Here is a 22,368-nt window from a genome sequence, read left to right on the forward strand (position 1 = left end):
TAAGAGATCTCAAATCATGCAATTCTATTGTTAGATCAAGAAATTTAGAGAACAAAAAGGAAATAATCAAATCAAATCATCGAATGACTCGGCTATATTGTCAAGTTTATGTAGTGAAGTTTGATTTCCCTTGTTCGAAAAAATTCACTGGCGGTGGAGTTGAGCTTGAATATTCGTGAGAATCCATGCCAAAATTTCACAATTCTTGGTGATTTGGGGGTTGTGATGTTAGTTCTAAGGGAAGTTCTAGTACATACACTTTCTATCATATACACTTTTAAGTTATATATAGTTTTTTAGTTATGACTAATTTTATTTTTTTAACTATAACCTTATTTTAATTATGACTCATGAGATATTTTGGTTATGTCACATGTGTTGTTTTTTGGTATAATTTTTACTTATAACTTGTTAAGCAGCAATAATTTAAATATATGGAAAATTTTGATTTTTAAAAGCTGAGTGAAACGTTTTTTACTTCTGAATTAGCAACTTTTAATTTATAATAAGTTCCAGCACCTTAGTCGGACAGGTAGAGAAAGAAGAATAGTTGAACCAAAAGAAAGACAAAATGATAAGAGAAAGAGGAGAGGAGAGGAGAGGATGAAGATGAGCCAGTGAGGGCAACTTTGTCCACGTAGTAAATAAGAGTAGTGTTATTTAATTAAAAAAATTAGATATATTTTTAAATTTAATTAGATGATAATCTATTAGAATGTTGAGTGAAGCATTAAATAAATCTCAAAATGTGATTTTATGAATTGTTTAGTCTTTCATTTTTTCTTATGAACCCACAAGTCCCATTAAAGTGAAAATTACACAAAAGAGTAATCACTTTCATGTTTGGGTTTAATTTTTTAGGATAAAAGTGAGTTTCTTTAAATGTAAAATTATACATTCGAGCAATCATATTATAGAGGTTTTATATTTTTCCTTCTTCTAGAATAAATCTTACATTATGAACAAAAACGTAACACTTCAATGTAATGCTTCAATAATGTAGCACTCCAATGTAATACACTAAAAAACTCTTTGGTATAATTTTCTTAAAAGTAACAACGTAACACTACAAAAACAAACACCTTAGTATACTTTTTCCAAACATAACACTCCAATGTAACAAAAAAAAAATAAAAATTAGTGTATTTTTCCTAAATGTAATCCCAAACTTAATATTCCAATGTAGCATATTTCAATGTAACACACAAAAACATTAAAAACTCCTTAATATACTTTTTTCAAACGTTATAGTTTGAAATTATACATTTACTCAAAACTTATTAAGGAATTTTTGTACTCTTTTGGAAATGGTTTGAAAATTTTCACATCATTTTGGAATGGTTTAAAGAATCCCACAACCTTTTTTTGGAGTATTACATTGGAATATTATGTTTGAAAAAAATACACTAAGGAGTTTTTGTATGTGCTATATTGTAGTGTTACACTAAGGAACTTTTTTAGAATGTTATATTGAAGTGTTATATTTGGGAAAAGTACACTAAATTTTTATTTTATTTTATTTTTTTGAGTGTTACGTTTGAGTGTCACATTAGAGTGTTACAATTTGAAATTATCCATTTGTTTAAAACTTACTAAGGAGTTTTTTCACTCATTTTAAAATATTTAAATAATCCCATATCCCTTTGAAAATTTTTAAAGAATCTCATATTTCAAGTTATTTTTATGTTCCTTTTAAAATATTTTTCAAATAAAAAAGAAATTAATACCTAATATATATGTAAGAATATATACCATATATACATTAACACTCATAAACAAGAAGTTTTGTAGTCTCACTAGAAATGCAACTCAACAATTTCACTATGTTGGAATGGCGAATCGTGCCCAATATCTCAACTTCTGCTAGGAATTGCTTCTCGACATTTTGATCCAACTTCTTGATATTCTGAATCCTCTTAACTGCGACAATTTCACTTGAACAGTTCAACTCAACACGATATACTTTTCCCGACCCACCACTTCCGATCACATTATTTTCAGTCAAATTTGACAAAATGTCTGACTCTTTGAAACTCAAATTCAATCCGATTCACGGCCCTTTTTCCTGCAAGTTTTAATTAGGAAGAATGTGAGTAGTGTAGCTGATGCAAGTAAGACTGTTGCTATAACTATGATTAGAGCGAGAAGCCTGGAGTATATTTTGCTCGAGTTTTCAAATCTAGAAGAGCAGATCTCAAGGCCGAGTGATGGATTACTTGCACAAAGACCGGTGTTGTTCAAGAAGCTGGCATTGAAAAAAGTATTTTCAAACTCAGCTGGGATTCTTCCAGTGAGACAGTTGGAAGACAAATTGAGGGAAGTTAGCTTTAAAAGGCCAATCTGAGTTGGAATTTGACCTGAGAACGCATTCCTTGACAAGTCCAAAACAGTGAGGCTTGGTAAAGAACCAAGTTTGGCAGGAATTGAACCCGAGAATTGGTTTCGACTGAGATTCAGAGTGGTCAGCGACTTACATGAGACAATATCTGATGGAAGATGACCGGAAAATAGATTCCCATCGAGCAGCAGAGTTGTCAATTGAGAAAGTGTTGTCAATTCTTGGGGAATTGTACCAACAAAGAGGTTGCTACTTGCACTGAACACTGTCAAATGCTTCCAAGAAGACAACCCAGTTGGGATTTCACCGGAAAACTTGTTATTACTGATCTCAAGTTGGAATAAACTTGGTGTAAGTGTTCTTGGAAGCTGACCGGTAAAGGAGTTATCGCTAAGCATCAACAATGTCAGATTGGTTGATGTCCAGAGACCAGCTGAAATACTGCCAGAAAGGCGATTACCATTAACCCGAACAATCGACAAACTCGAACAATTGCCAAGTGAGTTAGGCAATTCACCACTCAAATTGTTATCATATGCCGCAATTCCTATTAGTCCACCATTAGCGCACAAGTACTCCGGCACCTTACCAGTGAAATGGTTCCGGTCGACTTCAAACCCCTGAAGAATGGAATATTGCCCCAAGTCCGGTGACAATGTTCCAGAGAGATTGTTGTTGGACAATGTTAAATATCTCAGTGACGGAAGGCGACTAATGCTTTCCGGTATCTCCCCCGAGAGTTGATTGGAAAATAGAGACAAAACTGACAACTCAGTTAGTTTACCAAAATCGTCCGGAATTGTTCCTGTCAAGTTGTTTTCGGATAAATCAAATTCCTCCATCTTCAAAGCTTCAATGGGCTGAGGAATTGGCCCGGACAAGTGATTTTTGTAGAGATATACTTTTGTTAAATTCTTCAGCAGAAGCAAACCACTCGGAATTGTACCAGTCAAGTTATTGTTTGTCAAGTCCAATTGCTCGAGCTCTGCTAAATTCCCAATTGTTTCCGGGATTTCACCGATCAAACTTGAACCTTTGATCAATAGTTGTTTAAGTTTCCTCAACTGGGTAAAGGTGGATGGTATCGCCATCGGCGCAAATTCATTGTCCGACAGCTCCAGCCATTCGAGCCTTGACAGGTTGCCAATTTCTGGCGGGAAAGAGCCGTTAAACAAATTTAGAAAAAGCCGAAGGGTTGTGAGCTCGGGGAACTGCCCGATGGCTACTGGGATATCGCAGGTGAAGTTGTTGCTGCTGAGGTTGAAGGTCCGGAGATGAGTCGACAACCGGTCAACATCGCCCGGAATGCAGCCGACGAACAAGTTTTGGGAGAGGTCTAAATGTTCAAGCTTGGTACAGTTGTAGAGCGCCGTAGGGAAGGGTCCGGGGATGTAATTGTACTGGAGATCAATGGCGGTGAGGTTTTTGAGGTCACAAATGAACGGTGGGATTGGCCCGGTGATCGTTTTGTCGATGAGGGAAAGTCCGGTGACGGAGCCATTGGAGCAGGTGATCTCAGGCCAATTACAGTGGTTGGAGGAGTTGGAGTTTGGTGGTGATGGTGTCCAGTGGTTGATGGAGGGTGGATTGGACCAGTGTCGTTTAAGTCTGAGTAGGATTGTTTGTTCTGAATCAGTAGATTGGGAGTTTCCTTGCAAGGGCACGGTGAGTAGTTGTACGGAGAATATGGAGAGAAGGATTTGAAAAGTTGTTGTTGGGGTTATTTTGGACATTTTATAGGTGGGTTTCGCGGGTATTTTTTTGGGTGGAACGTTGCTTGGGAAGTGCTGGTGGTAGGTGTTTCATAACTTGAGGCTGCTAGTTGGTTTAATAATGTGATCGGGTCAACGAGAGTCAAGTCAATGGCTACAGAGACGAAACTTGACCGACTTTGTAGGGCGAACAGTTCCGTTTTGATTATTTGAATAATTGATTTTATAAAGTGTTTTTTATATATTATTTATAAATAAATATAAAAAATTAAGTTTATTTGACAATCGTAATTTTTTTTTTTATTTTATCTCATTTTTATTTTTTTTTTTGATAAAATAAATGACAAGTATGTTTTTCAAAAGGGAATAGTCATGACTTTGTTTATTACATATAGAGGTGTTAGTTAAGATTTGATTATAAGAGGTGTTAGTTAAAACTTGATTATGAATTTGTTGTACATATTGTGATATTAGTTATGACTTAATACGATATTGATTGTAACATTATTTTGGTTATGATCTAAAAACTCTTTGATTATATGGTGCTTGATTATAACTTTTTATGTTTTTAGCTATGACTCCCATATGATTGAGGTACAATATTTGTAATAATCAAGCTCACAAATGTCATAACGTGTATATAGTACACATAGCCTTAACCTTTTGAAAATAGGCGATTTATTCTTTTGGATACAAACGCAATAAAATTAAAAAGTAGCCTATCACCCGTGCTATACACGGGATAATTATAGATATTTATATTTGTTTTAGATTTTTTTTAATATATAAATTATATTTTTTAAGATTTTTTATAAAAATAATTAAAAAATTTTATTACTAACCATAGTGTATGGGAGAAGTTGAAAAGGATGTAGTAAATATACATGGTTTGTATCTATAATTATTTGTTTGAGAGGATTTTAAATGTTGGTCAAGAGATTTTGACCAAATCAATAAATGCAGGCACGTGGAAAGACATGTAGATTGAAAAAAGTTAATAAATGTTGATCAGTGAATTTTGACCAAATCAATAAATGCTGTGTTTTTTTTCTTAATAAAAAATTTAGAAAATTCAGATTGGGATTATTTAGAGCCATTGAACAAATTACAATCACATTTTTCTTTTTGTGAGTTAACTTCAATCATATTAAAAAATCAAATTATAAACAAAATGAGATAATTTCAATCATACAAATCACAATTTTTTTAATGCTATCTAATTACAATGACATTTTTCTCATATTGAAAAAAATAATTGAAAAAAATAACCATTAAAATAGTAAATAAAAAAGATTATTTAGAACTACTGAACAAACTACAATCACATTTTTCTTTTTGTGAGTGTTTATGTTTATCTAACTTCAATCATATTAAAAACTAAAATTATAAACAAAAGGAGATAACTGCAATCATACAAATCACAATTTTTTTCATGTTATCTAATGATCATCAATAATTTAAAAAACACAATAATTTGTTTTTCAAAAAACATAGTGAGTTAAAAAGATCAATTATAATTTTTTTTGGCGGTCAAAATACATCTAATTATCATCAATAATTGGTACATTACGTGACCCTAATGAGTACAATCCATTTTGTTTTTCAAAAAACACATTCAGTTAAAAATCAAATCACAAATTAAGTGAATTGATAGTTAAAAAAGCACAATAATTTTTTTTCAAAAAACACTGTGAGTTAAAAAAATCAATTAGAATTTTTTTTTTCAAAATACAATCTAATCATTATCAATAATTGGTACTTTAAAAATCAAATAAAAAAAATCAAATCAAATCACAAATATTTTTATGCTATCTAGCTACAATCATATTTTTTTCATAAGTAATTGTAAAGAAAAACCATTAAAACAGTAAATAAAAGATTAAATCACATTAAAAAAATGAGTCATTGTGTAACGCCCTCAAAATAAACCCATAATAACCATAACATTAACATGCATTTATAAAAGAAAATGAATCATTTGAGTTATTCATCAGAGTATTCTTATTGAAAGACATCACATGTAACATCCTGCAACATCAAAATAAATGCCCTAAGGGCTTACATCTTTCCAAGCTAACACTTGGACACAAAAAGGATGAGTACTAACTCATTTACAAGTTAAGCCCTAGGCTTGAATGTTTACATGAAATCTCAAAAATAACAAAATAAAACATATAACTAAAGACAAGTCATCAAAATCCCAAACATCAAATCCTTCCAGGCTAAGTCCGTGGAGGTAGCTTATCACCTGAACCTGAAAATGATGTTCCCATAAAGGGTGAGCCACAGCCCAGTAGAAAAATACTAAACCAAATATAAGCATTGAATAAAGCTATAGCATTCAATAGATGGTTAACTAAGATAATCAATTTTATCGTTAAACAGTCTCATGACACTAATGTCTAAGACACATTTCACTTTCCATTATTATCAACATGGCTCAGAACCTGGCCAACTTACAACAGTGAATTGTATATCATATTCACATTACTTCCAATATCAACAAAACAAACGAGACTCATGCTCATATCAAAACACTTCATACTTCCCATTTTATACACATTTTAGTGCTGTATCAATAATCATGTAAAAACACTTCAATATAATAAGCACACATAAAAATGGTGCTAATGGAGTCCATCCCCTATCTCCTCCCAAACAAAAATCCGGTTTAGAGGTCCATCCCCTATCTTCCCCTAAACCGTGGAGTACATCCCCTATCTCCTCCCAAACAATATGCATATGCAATGCTCAATCAATACATGTAATTTCTGTATTAATTCAATAGTCTAAATTTATGACTTAACAAATTGATTAGTTTCAATTTTCCCTAATCCGCATGCAATGTCTACAACAAGCACGACTATCCTCCACTGATAGCCCAAAACAGTTATTTCTAGACTCGAAAAAAAATAAATATACCAACTACACCATTTAATCAATAAATTCCCCAATTTCATGGATTTAACCAAATTCCCCAATTTCCTTGAATTAATTACTCAAATCAATTTAGCAATTCAACTAGGTTTTTTTTTCCCAAAATTTTCAAAGTGTCCCCAACCTATCAAAATACCAAACTTAGAACAAAGCATATAAAATGGAGTAGGAAAATCCCTACCTCGAAGAAAATAACCCGTATGGAGAAGATGGAGATGAAGACCAAAGACCAACGTGCTCCAAATCCCAAGTTTCTCAGATTAAAACGAAGCCCTCAACTCACTCTAACTTTTTAATAAAGGATCTAAGGTAGAAACTCACTCTAAGTAGATCAATCGAAAGAGAGAAGGTGTGTAGAGGGAGAGAGAGATAAAAACACTCCAGGGGCGGTTTTTAAAAAGTTATGAAGGAAAAGTAGGTCAAAAAGTGATCCAAAAAGTGAAATCACGGACTGATATAATCGACTCTACGCTCGAGCGTAGAAAGCCCCGCTCGAGCGTAAGACACAGAATCATGCTCGAGCGTGAAGAAAGCCGCTCGAGCGTCGATTGCACCCTTCCAGAAGTTTTGCAGGCGCTGCACCCGCTCGAGCGTCAAACTCCCCGCTCGAGCGGAGGAGCAAAAACAAGGGATAACGCTCGAGCGTAAAAACTACCGCTCGAGCGGAAGAACTGCAGAGCAAAATACTGGGAGATGGAAAATCCCGCTCGAGCGTCAAAATTCCCGCTCGAGCGGAGAAGCAACAACGAAGGGACCGCTCGAGCGTTAAAACTTCCGCTCGAGCGTGAAGGCCAAAATCTGGGCATCACCTATCGGCATCTAAAATCAACCAACCTGTAACAGACCCGTCCAACACAACCTATACTTCAAATACAAAGAGATTAAAGGACAACAACAACCAATAAGTAATGACAGGATCCACGGAACTTAAGTCCGGATACAATAATTTAAAGAGAAAAGACCGGGGTCGCTATAACCTCCCCTCCTTAAAAGAATTTCGTCCCCGAAATTTAGCACAAGGTTTCGAAAACAAGTTTTTCTCAAATTCCAACAATATGATAACTCACTAATAAACAACTTGACCCAACACCGGCCATTCCATCTCTTAACAAAGAGGCATGCCACAATATGCAAAACAACCATATATTTCAACCTGCATTAACACTATGCAATTTTCTTTCAATTTCAACAATTTTCAATATATTCAATATATACAATGTTCCATTAAACTTCCATTTCGAGGCAAGTTCCAAAATATTTCCATTAACCAAAACATTCTAAATGTTTTACAGCTTAAGACATATATAAAAAGCTTTAAAGTTTGACAATAATACAAAATCTAACTACAAGATTACAAATCAATAAACATGTCTGGATATTTCTCGCGGACTTCCAACTCACGTTCCCATGTGGCTTCCTCCACCCCGTGATGTTTCCACAAAACTTTCACCAAAGGAATGGTCTTGCCTCGCAAGACTTGATCCCGTTTATCCAAGACCCGAACCGGTCTCTCCTCATACGAGACATCCTCATCAACTACTAAATCGGTCCAATCCAATACATGTGATGGATCCGGCTCATACTTCCGAAGCATACTCACATGAAACACGTCATGTACTCCGGACAACTGCGGCGGCAAAGCTAAACGATAAGCAGTCTCGCCAATCCTCTCAAGGATCTCAAAAGGACCAATGAATCGAGGGGACAACTTCCCGCTCTTCCCAAACCTCATCAATCCCCGTCTTGGTGATATCTTCAAAAAGACATGATCACTCACCTCAAACACCAAAGGTCTCCTCCTACGGTCGGCATAAGATTTCTGACGACTCTGGGCTGTAACAAGCCTCTTACGGATAAGCTCAACCTTCTCCGTCGTTTCCCTCACTAACTCCGGACCCAACAGAGGTGCATCACCCACCTCGGCCCAACAAACAGGAGACCTACACGGTCGGCCGTATAAGGCCTCAAACGGTGCCATACCGATACTAGACTGGAAGCTGTTGTTGTAGGCAAACTCCACTAATGGCAAGTGCCTCTCCCACGACCCACTAAAGTCAAGAACACAACCCCGAAGCATATCTTCAAGGATCTGAATAGTACGCTCAGACTGCCCATCAGTCTGAGGATGATAAGCTGTGCTAAAGGTCAACTTAGTACCTAAGGCGCTCTGCAAGCTCTGCCATAATCTGGCAGTAAAACGAGGGTCCCTATCGGAGACGATCGTCACTGGAACCCCGTGCAACCTCACTATGTCCCGAATATACAAGTCGGCAAGATGATCTACTGAATCTCTAACGCGCATAGGAATGAAGTGCGCCGACTTAGTCAACCTGTCTACAACCACCCAAATAGCATCACTGCCCCGCTGAGTCCTCGGAAGACCTACAACGAAGTCCATAGTGACATGCTCCCACTTCCACTCGGCAATAGGCAAGGGTTGCAACAAACCCGCTGGCCTCTGATGTTCGGCCTTCACTTGCTGACAAGTAAGGCACTTAGATACGAAAGCTGCCACATCTCTCTTCATACCCCGCCACCAAAACTGGCGACCCAAATCCCGATACATCTTAGTACCTCCCGGATGCACCGCAAGGCGTGAATGATGAAACTCTCGGAGTACCTCCTCTCGATGAGACTCCGGCACAAACAGACGGTCTCGGTATCTCACACTCAGGTCGGGATACACCGTCAAACCTTTCTCAACCTTCCCACCAGAAATCTTCTCACGGAGGGATTCTACCTCAAGGTCGCCCCTCTGAGCCTCTAACACTCGAGTCACAAGTGTAGGTTGCGCAACAACAGAAAACAAGGCCGCAGCCTCAACAGATTCGCCCAGAAGCAAATCAAACTCTCCAAGTGCACCTAACATCTCCCACTCTCGGATGGCTATACTAGCTATGTCACCAACAGGTTTCCTGCTAAGGGCGTCGGCCACCACATTGGCCTTTCCCGGATGATAATGCAATTCAAAGTCATAATCCAAAATAAATTCCATCCACCTCCTCTGCCTCAAGTTCAAGTCTTTCTGTGTGAACAGATATTTCAGACTCTTATGATCCGAGAATACCTCGAACCTCTCACCGTAAAGATAATGTCTCCAAATCTTCAAGGCAAATATCACAGCTGCTAACTCTAAATCATGCGTAGGGTAATTCTTCTCGTGAACTTTCAACTGACGTGAGCCATAGGCAACCACTTTCCCCTCTTGCATCAACACACAACCAAGACCCTCTCGTGAGGCGTCACAATAGACTGCATAACCCAACCCCCTCTCCGGAATAATCAAGACTGGAGCAGTGGTCAGTCTAACTTTCAACTCCTGGAACGACTTTTCACAAGTCTCACTCCAAGCAAATTTGACTCCCTTCCGAGTCAATCTAGTCAAAGGCGAAGCTAATCTGGAGAAATCTCTTACAAACCGGCGATAATACCCAGCTAATCCCAGAAAACTGCGGATCTCAAACACACTCTTAGGCTGTACCCAATCTTGTACTGCCTCTGTCTTGGATGTATCAACAGACACCCCTTCCCTAGAAACTACATGGCCTAAGAACTTCACCTCCTCTAGCCAGAACTCACACTTCCCAAACTTAGCATAAAGCTGATGGGCTCTAAGTAAATCAAGCACCACCCTCAAGTGTTCCTCGTGCTCTTCCTCTGAAGGTGAATAGATAAGAATGTCGTCCACGAAGACGACTACAAAACGATCTAGAAATTCCCGGAATATCCGGTTCATCAAATCCATAAATACTGCCGGTGCATTGGTGAGCCCAAATGGCATCACCAAAAACTCATAGTGGCCATACCGCGTACGGAATGCCGTCTTTGGAATATCCTCCTCCCTGACTCTCAACTGATGATAACCTGATCTCAAGTCTATCTTCGAGAAACAACGGGAACCTTTCAACTGATCGAACAGATCATCTATATGGGGCATAGGGTACTTATTCTTAACCGTAGCCCGATTCAATTTCCGGTAATCTATACAAAGTCTCAAAGCACCACCTTTCTTTTTAACAAAGAGGGCCGGTGCTCCCCAAGGCGAAACACTAGGACGTATAAAGCCTTTATCTAGCAACTCCTGGAGTTGGATCTTCAACTCAACTAACTCAGCTGGGGCAAAACGATAGGGTGCCATAGAAATCGGCGCCGTGCCGGGCACTAAGTCAATAGAGAATTCAATCTCTCGATGCGGTGGCAAACCAACAAGATCCTCGGGAAAAACGTCCGAGTACTCACACACCACCCTTGGCAACACAATCTGAGTCTCACCGTCCTCACTAATCGAAAGGTTAGCAAGTAGACCACTAAGCTCACTCCGTCCTCGCGGAACATACCCCGGTGGCAAAACACTACCAACACGGTCCCCCAGAAAATGAAAACACTCACCATTCACGGTACAACAAGTGACTCTCTGGCGGTAGCAATCAATAACTGCCCGGTATGACGATAACCAGTCCATACCCAAAATAACATCGAAACCTCTCATAGGCATAACTACAAAGGAAAATGGGATTCTATGGTAATCAACCTCTATATCACAACCCCTAACACCGTGTTTCAAAATCAATTCACCCCCAAGAGGCGACACTACACAAATAGGAGATGCTAACTGTGCTAACTCCAACTCCAAAACAGATGCAAATGCAGCAGACACAAAGGAATGAGATGCACCCGTATCAATCAAAACATTAGCAACTGAGTTGCAAAACAAGAAAGTACCTCTCACAACAGATGGAGCCGGTACAAGATCCTGCGCGGTAACAGCATACACGCGCCCAGATGACCTCTGATCAACCTGCTCACCCCTAGGAGCATAAGATTGTTGCACCGACTGAGACGATGAAGCCCCCTGATTGGCCCTCGAGGCCTGACCCGACTGAGCTGGCTGTTGACCCTGAATCTGCCTCAAACCAGATGCACCAGGTGTGCCACCCAACTGCGGGCAATACCTCTTCATATGCCCTGGCTGACCACACTGATAACACGAGAGTGGCTGGCCTCTACCCTGACTCTGGCTCTGAGATCGAGCCGAAGATGATGCTGCTCTCTGCACTCCTCCCCTCTGAGGACAAACTGGAGACTTGTGGCCCAGCTGGCCACACTTGAAGCAGGTAATGCCTCCTTGACTGCCTTTCCCCGAACTAGCACTCGGCACAGGAAAAGTCGATCTAGAGAAGCTACTCTGAGACTGTTGGGGATTAAAACCCTTCTGTCTCCTACCATCACTCTGACCATCCTGACTCCTCTTGGAGCCCTTCTGTCCTTCCTCCTCCTCCTGCATCATGATTTCCATGAGGGCTGCAGCATCAACCAAACGCCCATAATCCCGAATCATAGTTCCCCCAACTCTCAGCTTGAGGCCACGCCTCAACTTCCTCTCAAACTCAATACAACGGCGTTCCTCAGACGCCACCAATTCAGGTGCAAACCTGGATAAACTAGTAAATGCAGCCTCAAACTCGGCCACTGAAGAACTCGACTGCTTAAGCTGGCAGAACTGGTCTCTCAGCTTCTCCCTAACTGCTGGAGATAAGAACTTCTCCTGGAAAGCATTCACAAAAGCCTCCCATGTACCTCCTATACGCCCCTTAGTGAACTTCCACCACTGACCCGCATCCCCCTTCAACTGGAATGATGCCAAGGTCACCTTCAACCCCTCGTCTTCGATGCCAAGCATCTCAAACGTCTTCGTTGTCTGTTCGAGCCATTCGTCTGCCTTAAGCGGCTCTTTAGGATCACCCACAAATTCATCCGGATTAGACCGGAAGAACTCCCTCTTCAGAAAGGAAGGTCCTGCATCCGCAACAACAACCTGGGCTTGATTCTCAGCCCTAAGAATGCCTACTGACTCCCTGAATGCCCCTGCTATCTCTCGGGCTAAAGCGCCCATAGCCTGCTGGCCTACTGGCTCGGCCACATTGGCCTGGCCAATTCCCTCATGAACTGCCGGAATCTCCTCTGGCACCGGTACCTCCTGCCTACCCGGCCTACCACGCCTACCGCGTCCTCGTCCTCGCCCTGACATCCTAATAAAGGAAACAAACAAAGACGTTAGCACATTAATAAATGTGCCGAAACTAAACACTCGCGTCCTAATGCATTGGACAAAAATAATTCATTCCACGTAAGCACATAATCACATAAGCACCTACGAATTTCATTCCTGGATAATAATAGTCCCGAAGTGTTACTATAGTTCCGGTTGGAAACAGCATTGATCAAGTGCCTTTCCAACAAGACTACTAGAAACTCAAGGGTCCAATTAACATCCTAGAAACTACGTTCCATACCCACATAATCACATAAACATGCTATCATATAAGCACATAACAGTACATCTAAGTCTCTATCAAGCGAGACGAACCCATTGTGATACTAATCACTTCCCACGTACCCAAAGTATTCGAACCCGGTACACTCTGATACCAAGTTGTAACGCCCTCAAAATAAACCCATAATAACCATAACATTAACATGCATTTATAAAAGAAAATGAATCATTTGAGTTATTCATCAGAGTATTCTTATTGAAAGACATCACATGTAACATCCTGCAACATCAAAATAAATGCCCTAAGGGCTTACATCTTTCCAAGCTAACACTTGGACACAAAAAGGATGAGTACTAACTCATTTACAAGTTAAGCCCTAGGCTTGAATGTTTACATGAAATCTCAAAAATAACAAAATAAAACATATAACTAAAGACAAGTCTTCAAAATCCCAAACATCAAATCCTTCCAGGCTAAGTCCGTGGAGGTAGCTTATCACCTGAACCTGAAAATGATGTTCCCATAAAGGGTGAGCCACAGCCCAGTAGAAAAATACTAAACCAAATATAAGCATTGAATAAAGCTATAGCATTCAATAGATGGTTAACTAAGATAATCAATTTTATCGTTAAACAGTCTCATGACACTAATGTCTAAGACACATTTCACTTTCCATTATTATCAACATGGCTCAGAACCTGGCCAACTTACAACAGTGAATTGTATATCATATTCACATTACTTCCAATATCAACAAAACAAACGAGACTCATGCTCATATCAAAACACTTCATACTTCCCATTTGATACACATTTTAGTGCTGTATCAATAATCATGTAAAAACACTTCAATATAATAAGCACACATAAAAATGGTGCTAATGGAGTCCATCCCCTATCTCCTCCCAAACAAAAATCCGGTTTAGAGGTCCATCCCCTATCTTCCCCTAAACCGTGGAGTACATCCCCTATCTCCTCCCAAACAATATGCATATGCAATGCTCAATCAATACATGTAATTTCTGTATTAATTCAATATTCTAAATTTATGACTTAACAAATTGATTAGTTTCAATTTTCCCTAATCCGCATGCAATGTCTACAACAAGCACGACTATCCTCCACTGATAGCCCAAAACAGTTATTTCTAGACTCGAAAAAAAATAAATATACCAACTACACCATTTAATCAATAAATTCCCCAATTTCATGGATTTAACCAAATTCCCCAATTTCCTTGAATTAATTACTCAAATCAATTTAGCAATTCAACTAGGTTTTTTTTTCCCAAAATTTTCAAAGTGTCCCCAACCTATCAAAATACCAAACTTAGAACAAAGCATATAAAATGGAGTAGGAAAATCCCTACCTCGAAGAAAATAACCCGTATGGAGAAGATGGAGATGAAGACCAAAGACCAACGTGCTCCAAATCCCAAGTTTCTCAGATTAAAACGAAGCCCTCAACTCACTCTAACTTTTTAATAAAGGATCTAAGGTAGAAACTCACTCTAAGTAGATCAATCGAAAGAGAGAAGGTGTGTAGAGGGAGAGAGAGATAAAAACACTCCAGGGGCGGTTTTTAAAAAGTTATGAAGGAAAAGTAGGTCAAAAAGTGATCCAAAAAGTGAAATCACGGACTGATATAATCGACTCTACGCTCGAGCGTAGAAAGCCCCGCTCGAGCGTAAGACACAGAATCATGCTCGAGCGTGAAGAAAGCCGCTCGAGCGTCGATTGCACCCTTCCAGAAGTTTTGCAGGCGCTGCACCCGCTCGAGCGTCAAACTCCCCGCTCGAGCGGAGGAGCAAAAACAAGGGATAACGCTCGAGCGTAAAAACTACCGCTCGAGCGGAAGAACTGCAGAGCAAAATACTGGGAGATGGAAAATCCCGCTCGAGCGTCAAAATTCCCGCTCGAGCGGAGAAGCAACAACGAAGGGACCGCTCGAGCGTTAAAACTTCCGCTCGAGCGTGAAGGCCAAAATCTGGGCATCACCTATCGGCATCTAAAATCAACCAACCTGTAACAGACCCGTCCAACACAACCTATACTTCAAATACAAAGAGATTAAAGGACAACAACAACCAATAAGTAATGACAGGATCCACGGAACTTAAGTCCGGATACAATAATTTAAAGAGAAAAGACCGGGGTCGCTATAACCTCCCCTCCTTAAAAGAATTTCGTCCCCGAAATTTAGCACAAGGTTTCGAAAACAAGTTTTTCTCAAATTCCAACAATATGATAACTCACTAATAAACAACTTGACCCAACACCGGCCATTCCATCTCTTAACAAAGAGGCATGCCACAATATGCAAAACAACCATATATTTCAACCTGCATTAACACTATGCAATTTTCTTTCAATTTCAACAATTTTCAATATATTCAATATATACAATGTTCCATTAAACTTCCATTTCGAGGCAAGTTCCAAAATATTTCCATTAACCAAAACATTCTAAATGTTTTACAGCTTAAGACATATATAAAAAGCTTTAAAGTTTGACAATATTACAAAATCTAACTACAAGATTACAAATCAATAAACATGTCCGGATATTTCTCGCGGACTTCCAACTCACGTTCCCATGTGGCTTCCTCCACCCCGTGATGTTTCCACAAAACTTTCACCAAAGGAATGGTCTTGCCTCGCAAGACTTGATCCCGTTTATCCAAGACCCGAACCGGTCTCTCCTCATACGAGACATCCTCATCAACTACTAAATCGGTCCAATCCAATACATGTGATGGATCCGGCTCATACTTCCGAAGCATACTCACATGAAACACGTCATGTACTCCGGACAACTGCGGCGGCAAAGCTAAACGATAAGCAGTCTCGCCAATCCTCTCAAGGATCTCAAAAGGACCAATGAATCGAGGGGACAACTTCCCGCTCTTCCCAAACCTCATCAATCCCCGTCTTGGTGATATCTTCAAAAAGACATGATCACTCACCTCAAACACCAAAGGTCTCCTCCTACGGTCGGCATAAGATTTCTGACGACTCTGGGCTGTAACAAGCCTCTTACGGATAAGCTCAACCTTCTCCGTCGTTTCCCTCACTAACTCCGGACCCAACAGAGGTGCATCACCCACCTCGGCCCAACAAACAGGAGACCTACACGGTCGGCCGTATAAGGCCTCAAACGGTGCCATACCGATACTAGACTGGAAGCTGTTGTTGTAGGCAAACTCCACTAATGGCAAGTGCCTCTCCCACGACCCACTAAAGTCAAGAACACAACCCCGAAGCATATCTTCAAGGATCTGAATAGTACGCTCAGACTGCCCATCAGTCTGAGGATGATAAGCTGTGCTAAAGGTCAACTTAGTACCTAAGGCGCTCTGCAAGCTCTGCCATAATCTGGCAGTAAAACGAGGGTCCCTATCGGAGACGATCGTCACTGGAACCCCGTGCAACCTCACTATGTCCCGAATATACAAGTCGGCAAGATGATCTACTGAATCTCTAACGCGCATAGGAATGAAGTGCGCCGACTTAGTCAACCTGTCTACAACCACCCAAATAGCATCACTGCCCCGCTGAGTCCTCGGAAGACCTACAACGAAGTCCATAGTGACATGCTCCCACTTTCACTCGGCAATAGGCAAGGGTTGCAACAAACCCGCTGGCCTCTGATGTTCGGCCTTCACTTGCTGACAAGTAAGGCACTTAGATACGAAAGCTGCCACATCTCTCTTCATACCCCGCCACCAAAACTGGCGACCCAAATCCCGATACATCTTAGTACCTCCCGGATGCACCGCAAGGCGTGAATGATGAAACTCTCGGAGTACCTCCTCTCGATGAGACTCCGGCACAAACAGACGGTCTCGGTATCTCACACTCAGGTCGGGATACACCGTCAAACCTTTCTCAACCTTCCCACCAGAAATCTTCTCACGGAGGGATTCTACCTCAAGGTCGCCCCTCTGAGCCTCTAACACTCGAGTCACAAGTGTAGGTTGCGCAACAACAGAAAACAAGGCCGCAGCCTCAACAGATTCGCCCAGAAGCAAATCAAACTCTCCAAGTGCACCTAACATCTCCCACTCTCGGATGGCTATACTAGCTATGTCACCAACAGGTTTCCTGCTAAGGGCGTCGGCCACCACATTGGCCTTTCCCGGATGATAATGCAATTCAAAGTCATAATCCAAAATAAATTCCATCCACCTCCTCTGCCTCAAGTTCAAGTCTTTCTGTGTGAACAGATATTTCAGACTCTTATGATCCGAGAATACCTCGAACCTCTCACCGTAAAGATAATGTCTCCAAATCTTCAAGGCAAATATCACAGCTGCTAACTCTAAATCATGCGTAGGGTAATTCTTCTCGTGAACTTTCAACTGACGTGAGCCATAGGCAACCACTTTCCCCTCTTGCATCAACACACAACCAAGACCCTCTCGTGAGGCGTCACAATAGACTGCATAACCCAACCCTCTCTCCGGAATAATCAAGACTGGAGCAGTGGTCAGTCTAACTTTCAACTCCTGGAACGACTTTTCACAAGTCTCACTCCAAGCAAATTTGACTCCCTTCCGAGTCAATCTAGTCAAAGGCGAAGCTAATCTGGAGAAATCTCTTACAAACCGGCTATAATACCCAGCTAATCCCAGAAAACTGCGGATCTCAAACACACTCTTAGGCTGTACCCAATCTTGTACTGCCTCTGTCTTGGATGTATCAACAGACACCCCTTCCCTAGAAACTACATGGCCTAAGAACTTCACCTCCTCTAGCCAGAACTCACACTTCCCAAACTTAGCATAAAGCTGATGGGCTCTAAGTAAATCAAGCACCACCCTCAAGTGTTCCTCGTGCTCTTCCTCTGAAGGTGAATAGATAAGAATGTCGTCCACGAAGACGACTACAAAACGATCTAGAAATTCCCGGAATATCCGGTTCATCAAATCCATAAATACTGCCGGTGCATTGGTGAGCCCAAATGGCATCACCAAAAACTCATAGTGGCCATACCGCGTACGGAATGCCGTCTTTGGAATATCCTCCTCCCTGACTCTCAACTGATGATAACCTGATCTCAAGTCTATCTTCGAGAAACAACGGGAACCTTTCAACTGATCGAACAGATCATCTATATGGGGCATAGGGTACTTATTCTTAACCGTAGCCCGATTCAATTTCCGGTAATCTATACAAAGTCTCAAAGCACCACCTTTCTTTTTAACAAAGAGGGCTGGTGCTCCCCAAGGCGAAACACTAGGACGTATAAAGCCTTTATCTAGCAACTCCTGGAGTTGGATCTTCAACTCAACTAACTCAGCTGGGGCAAAACGATAGGGTGCCATAGAAATCGGCGCCGTGCCGGGCACTAAGTCAATAGAGAATTCAATCTCTCGATGCGGTGGCAAACCAACAAGATCCTCGGGAAAAACGTCCGAGTACTCACACACCACCCTTGGCAACACAATCTGAGTCTCACCGTCCTCATTAATCGAAAGGTTAGCAAGTAGACCACTAAGCTCACTCCGTCCTCGCGGAACATACCCCGGTGGCAAAACACTACCAACACGGTCCCCCAGAAAATGAAAACACTCACCATTCACGGTACAACAAGTGACTCTCTGGCGGTAGCAATCAATAACTGCCCGGTATGACGATAACCAGTCCATACCCAAAATAACATCGAAACCTCTCATAGGCATAACTACAAAGGAAAATGGGATTCTATGGTAATCAACCTCTATATCACAACCCCTAACACCGTGTTTCAAAATCAATTCACCCCCAAGAGGCGACACTACACAAATAGGAGATGCTAACTGTGCTAACTCCAACTCCAAAACAGATGCAAATGCAGCAGACACAAAGGAATGAGATGCACCCGTATCAATCAAAACATTAGCAACTGAGTTGCAAAACAAGAAAGTACCTCTCACAACAGATGGAGCCGGTACAAGATCCTGCGCGGTAACAGCATACACGCGCCCAGATGACCTCTGATCAACCTGCTCACCCCTAGGAGCATAAGATTGTTGCACTGACTGAGACGATGAAGCCCCCTGATTGGCCCTCGAGGCCTGACCCGACTGAGCTGGCTGTTGACCCTGAATCTGCCTCAAACCAGATGCACCAGGTGTGCCACCCAACTGCGGGCAATACCTCTTCATATGCCCTGGCTGACCACACTGATAACACGAGAGTGGCTGGCCTCTACCCTGACTCTGGCTCTGAGATCGAGCCGAAGATGATGCTGCTCTCTGCACTCCTCCCCTCTGAGGACAAACTGGAGACTTGTGGCCCAGCTGGCCACACTTGAAGCAGGTAATGCCTCCTTGACTGCCTTTCCCCGAACTAGCACTCGGCACAGGAAAAGTCGATCTAGAGAAGCTACTCTGAGACTGTTGGGGATTAAAACCCTTCTGTCTCCTACCATCACTCTGACCATCCTGACTCCTCTTGGAGCCCTTCTGTCCTTCCTCCTCCTCCTGCATCATGATTTCCATGTGGGCTGCAGCATCAACCAAACGCCCATAATCCCGAATCATAGTTCCCCCAACTCTCAGCTTGAGGCCACGCCTCAACTTCCTCTCAAACTCAATACAACGGCGTTCCTCAGACGCCACCAATTCAGGTGCAAACCTGGATAAACTAGTAAATACAGCCTCAAACTCGGCCACTGAAGAACTCGACTGCTTAAGCTGGCAGAACTGGTCTCTCAGCTTCTCCCTAACTGCTGGAGATAAGAACTTCTCCTGGAAAGCATTCACAAAAGCCTCCCATGTACCTCCTATACGCCCCTTAGTGAACTTCCACCACTGACCCGCATCCCCCTTCAACTGGAATGATGCCAAGGTCACCTTCAACCCCTCGTCTTCGATGCCAAGCATCTCAAACGTCTTCGTTGTCTGTTCGAGCCATTCGTCTGCCTTAAGCGGCTCTTTAGGATCACCCACAAATTCATCCGGATTAGACCGGAAGAACTCCCTCTTCAGAAAGGAAGGTCCTGCATCCGCAACAACAACCTGGGCTTGATTCTCAGCCCTAAGAATGCCTACTGACTCCCTGAATGCCCCTGCTATCTCTCGGGCTAAAGCGCCCATAGCATGCTGGCCTACTGGCTCGGCCACATTGGCCTGGCCAATTCCCTCATGAACTGCCGGAATCTCCTCTGGCACCGGTACCTCCTGCCTACCCGGCCTACCATGCCTACCGCGTCCTCGTCCTCGCCCTGACATCCTAATAAAGGAAACAAACAAAGACGTTAGCACATTAATAAATGTGCCGAAACTAAACACTCGCGTCCTAATGCATTGGACAAAAATAATTCATTCCACGTAAGCACATAATCACATAAGCACCTACGAATTTCATTCCTGGATAATAATAGTCCCGAAGTGTTACTATAGTTCCGGTTGGAAACAGCATTGATCAAGTGCCTTTCCAACAAGACTACTAGAAACTCAAGGGTCCAATTAACATCCTAGAAACTACGTTCCATACCCACATAATCACATAAACATGCTATCATATAAGCACATAACAGTACATCTAAGTCTCTATCAAGCGAGACGAACCCATTGTGATACTAATCACTTCCCACGTACCCAAAGTATTCGAACCCGGTACACTCTGATACCAAGTTGTAACGCCCTCAAAATAAACCCATAATAACCATAACATTAACATGCATTTATAAAAGAAAATGAATCATTTGAGTTATTCATCAGAGTATTCTTATTGAAAGACATCACATGTAACATCCTGCAACATCAAAATAAATGCCCTAAGGGCTTACATCTTTCCAAGCTAACACTTGGACACAAAAAGGATGAGTACTAACTCATTTACAAGTTAAGCCCTAGGCTTGAATGTTTACATGAAATCTCAAAAATAACAAAATAAAACATATAACTAAAGACAAGTCTTCAAAATCCCAAACATCAAATCCTTCCAGGCTAAGTCCGTGGAGGTAGCTTATCACCTGAACCTGAAAATGATGTTCCCATAAAGGGTGAGCCACAGCCCAGTAGAAAAATACTAAACCAAATATAAGCATTGAATAAAGCTATAGCATTCAATAGATGGTTAACTAAGATAATCAATTTTATCGTTAAACAGTCTCATGACACTAATGTCTAAGACACATTTCACTTTCCATTATTATCAACATGGCTCAGAACCTGGCCAACTTACAACAGTGAATTGTATATCATATTCACATTACTTCCAATATCAACAAAACAAACGAGACTCATGCTCATATCAAAACACTTCATACTTCCCATTTGATACACATTTTAGTGCTGTATCAATAATCATGTAAAAACACTTCAATATAATAAGCACACATAAAAATGGTGCTAATGGAGTCCATCCCCTATCTCCTCCCAAACAAAAATCCGGTTTAGAGGTCCATCCCCTATCTTCCCCTAAACCGTGGAGTACATCCCCTATCTCCTCCCAAACAATATGCATATGCAATGCTCAATCAATACATGTAATTTCTGTATTAATTCAATAGTCTAAATTTATGACTTAACAAATTGATTAGTTTCAATTTTCCCTAATCCGCATGCAATGTCTACAACAAGCACGACTATCCTCCACTGATAGCCCAAAACAGTTATTTCTAGACTCGAAAAAAAATAAATATACCAACTACACCATTTAATCAATAAATTCCCCAATTTCATGGATTTAACCAAATTCCCCAATTTCCTTGAATTAATTACTCAAATCAATTTAGCAATTCAACTAGGTTTTTTTTTCCCAAAATTTTCAAAGTGTCCCCAACCTATCAAAATACCAAACTTAGAACAAAGCATATAAAATGGAGTAGGAAAATCCCTACCTCGAAGAAAATAACCCGTATGGAGAAGATGGAGATGAAGACCAAAGACCAACCTGCTCCAAATCCCAAGTTTCTCAGATTAAAACGAAGCCCTCAACTCACTCTAACTTTTTAATAAAGGATCTAAGGTAGAAACTCACTCTAAGTAGATCAATCGAAAGAGAGAAGGTGTGTAGAGGGAGAGAGAGATAAAAACACTCCAGGGGCGGTTTTTAAAAAGTTATGAAGGAAAAGTAGGTCAAAAAGTGATCCAAAAAGTGAAATCACGGACTGA

The 22,368-nt window shown here is 41.0% G+C and overlaps 1 pseudogene; it reads right to left on the reverse strand.

Annotated features, from left to right (window-relative positions):
• Positions 1-1,762: 1,762 nt before the first annotated feature.
• LOC145805582 (uncharacterized) lies at positions 1,763-4,096 on the reverse strand (annotated as a pseudogene).
• Between the last annotated feature and the right edge of the window lie 18,272 nt (positions 4,097-22,368).

Source organism: Camellia sinensis, chromosome 13 (genome assembly GCF_055761805.1).
Source record: "Camellia sinensis isolate YWXY chromosome 13, ASM5576180v1, whole genome shotgun sequence".
Taxonomy (NCBI): Eukaryota; Viridiplantae; Streptophyta; class Magnoliopsida; order Ericales; family Theaceae; genus Camellia; species Camellia sinensis.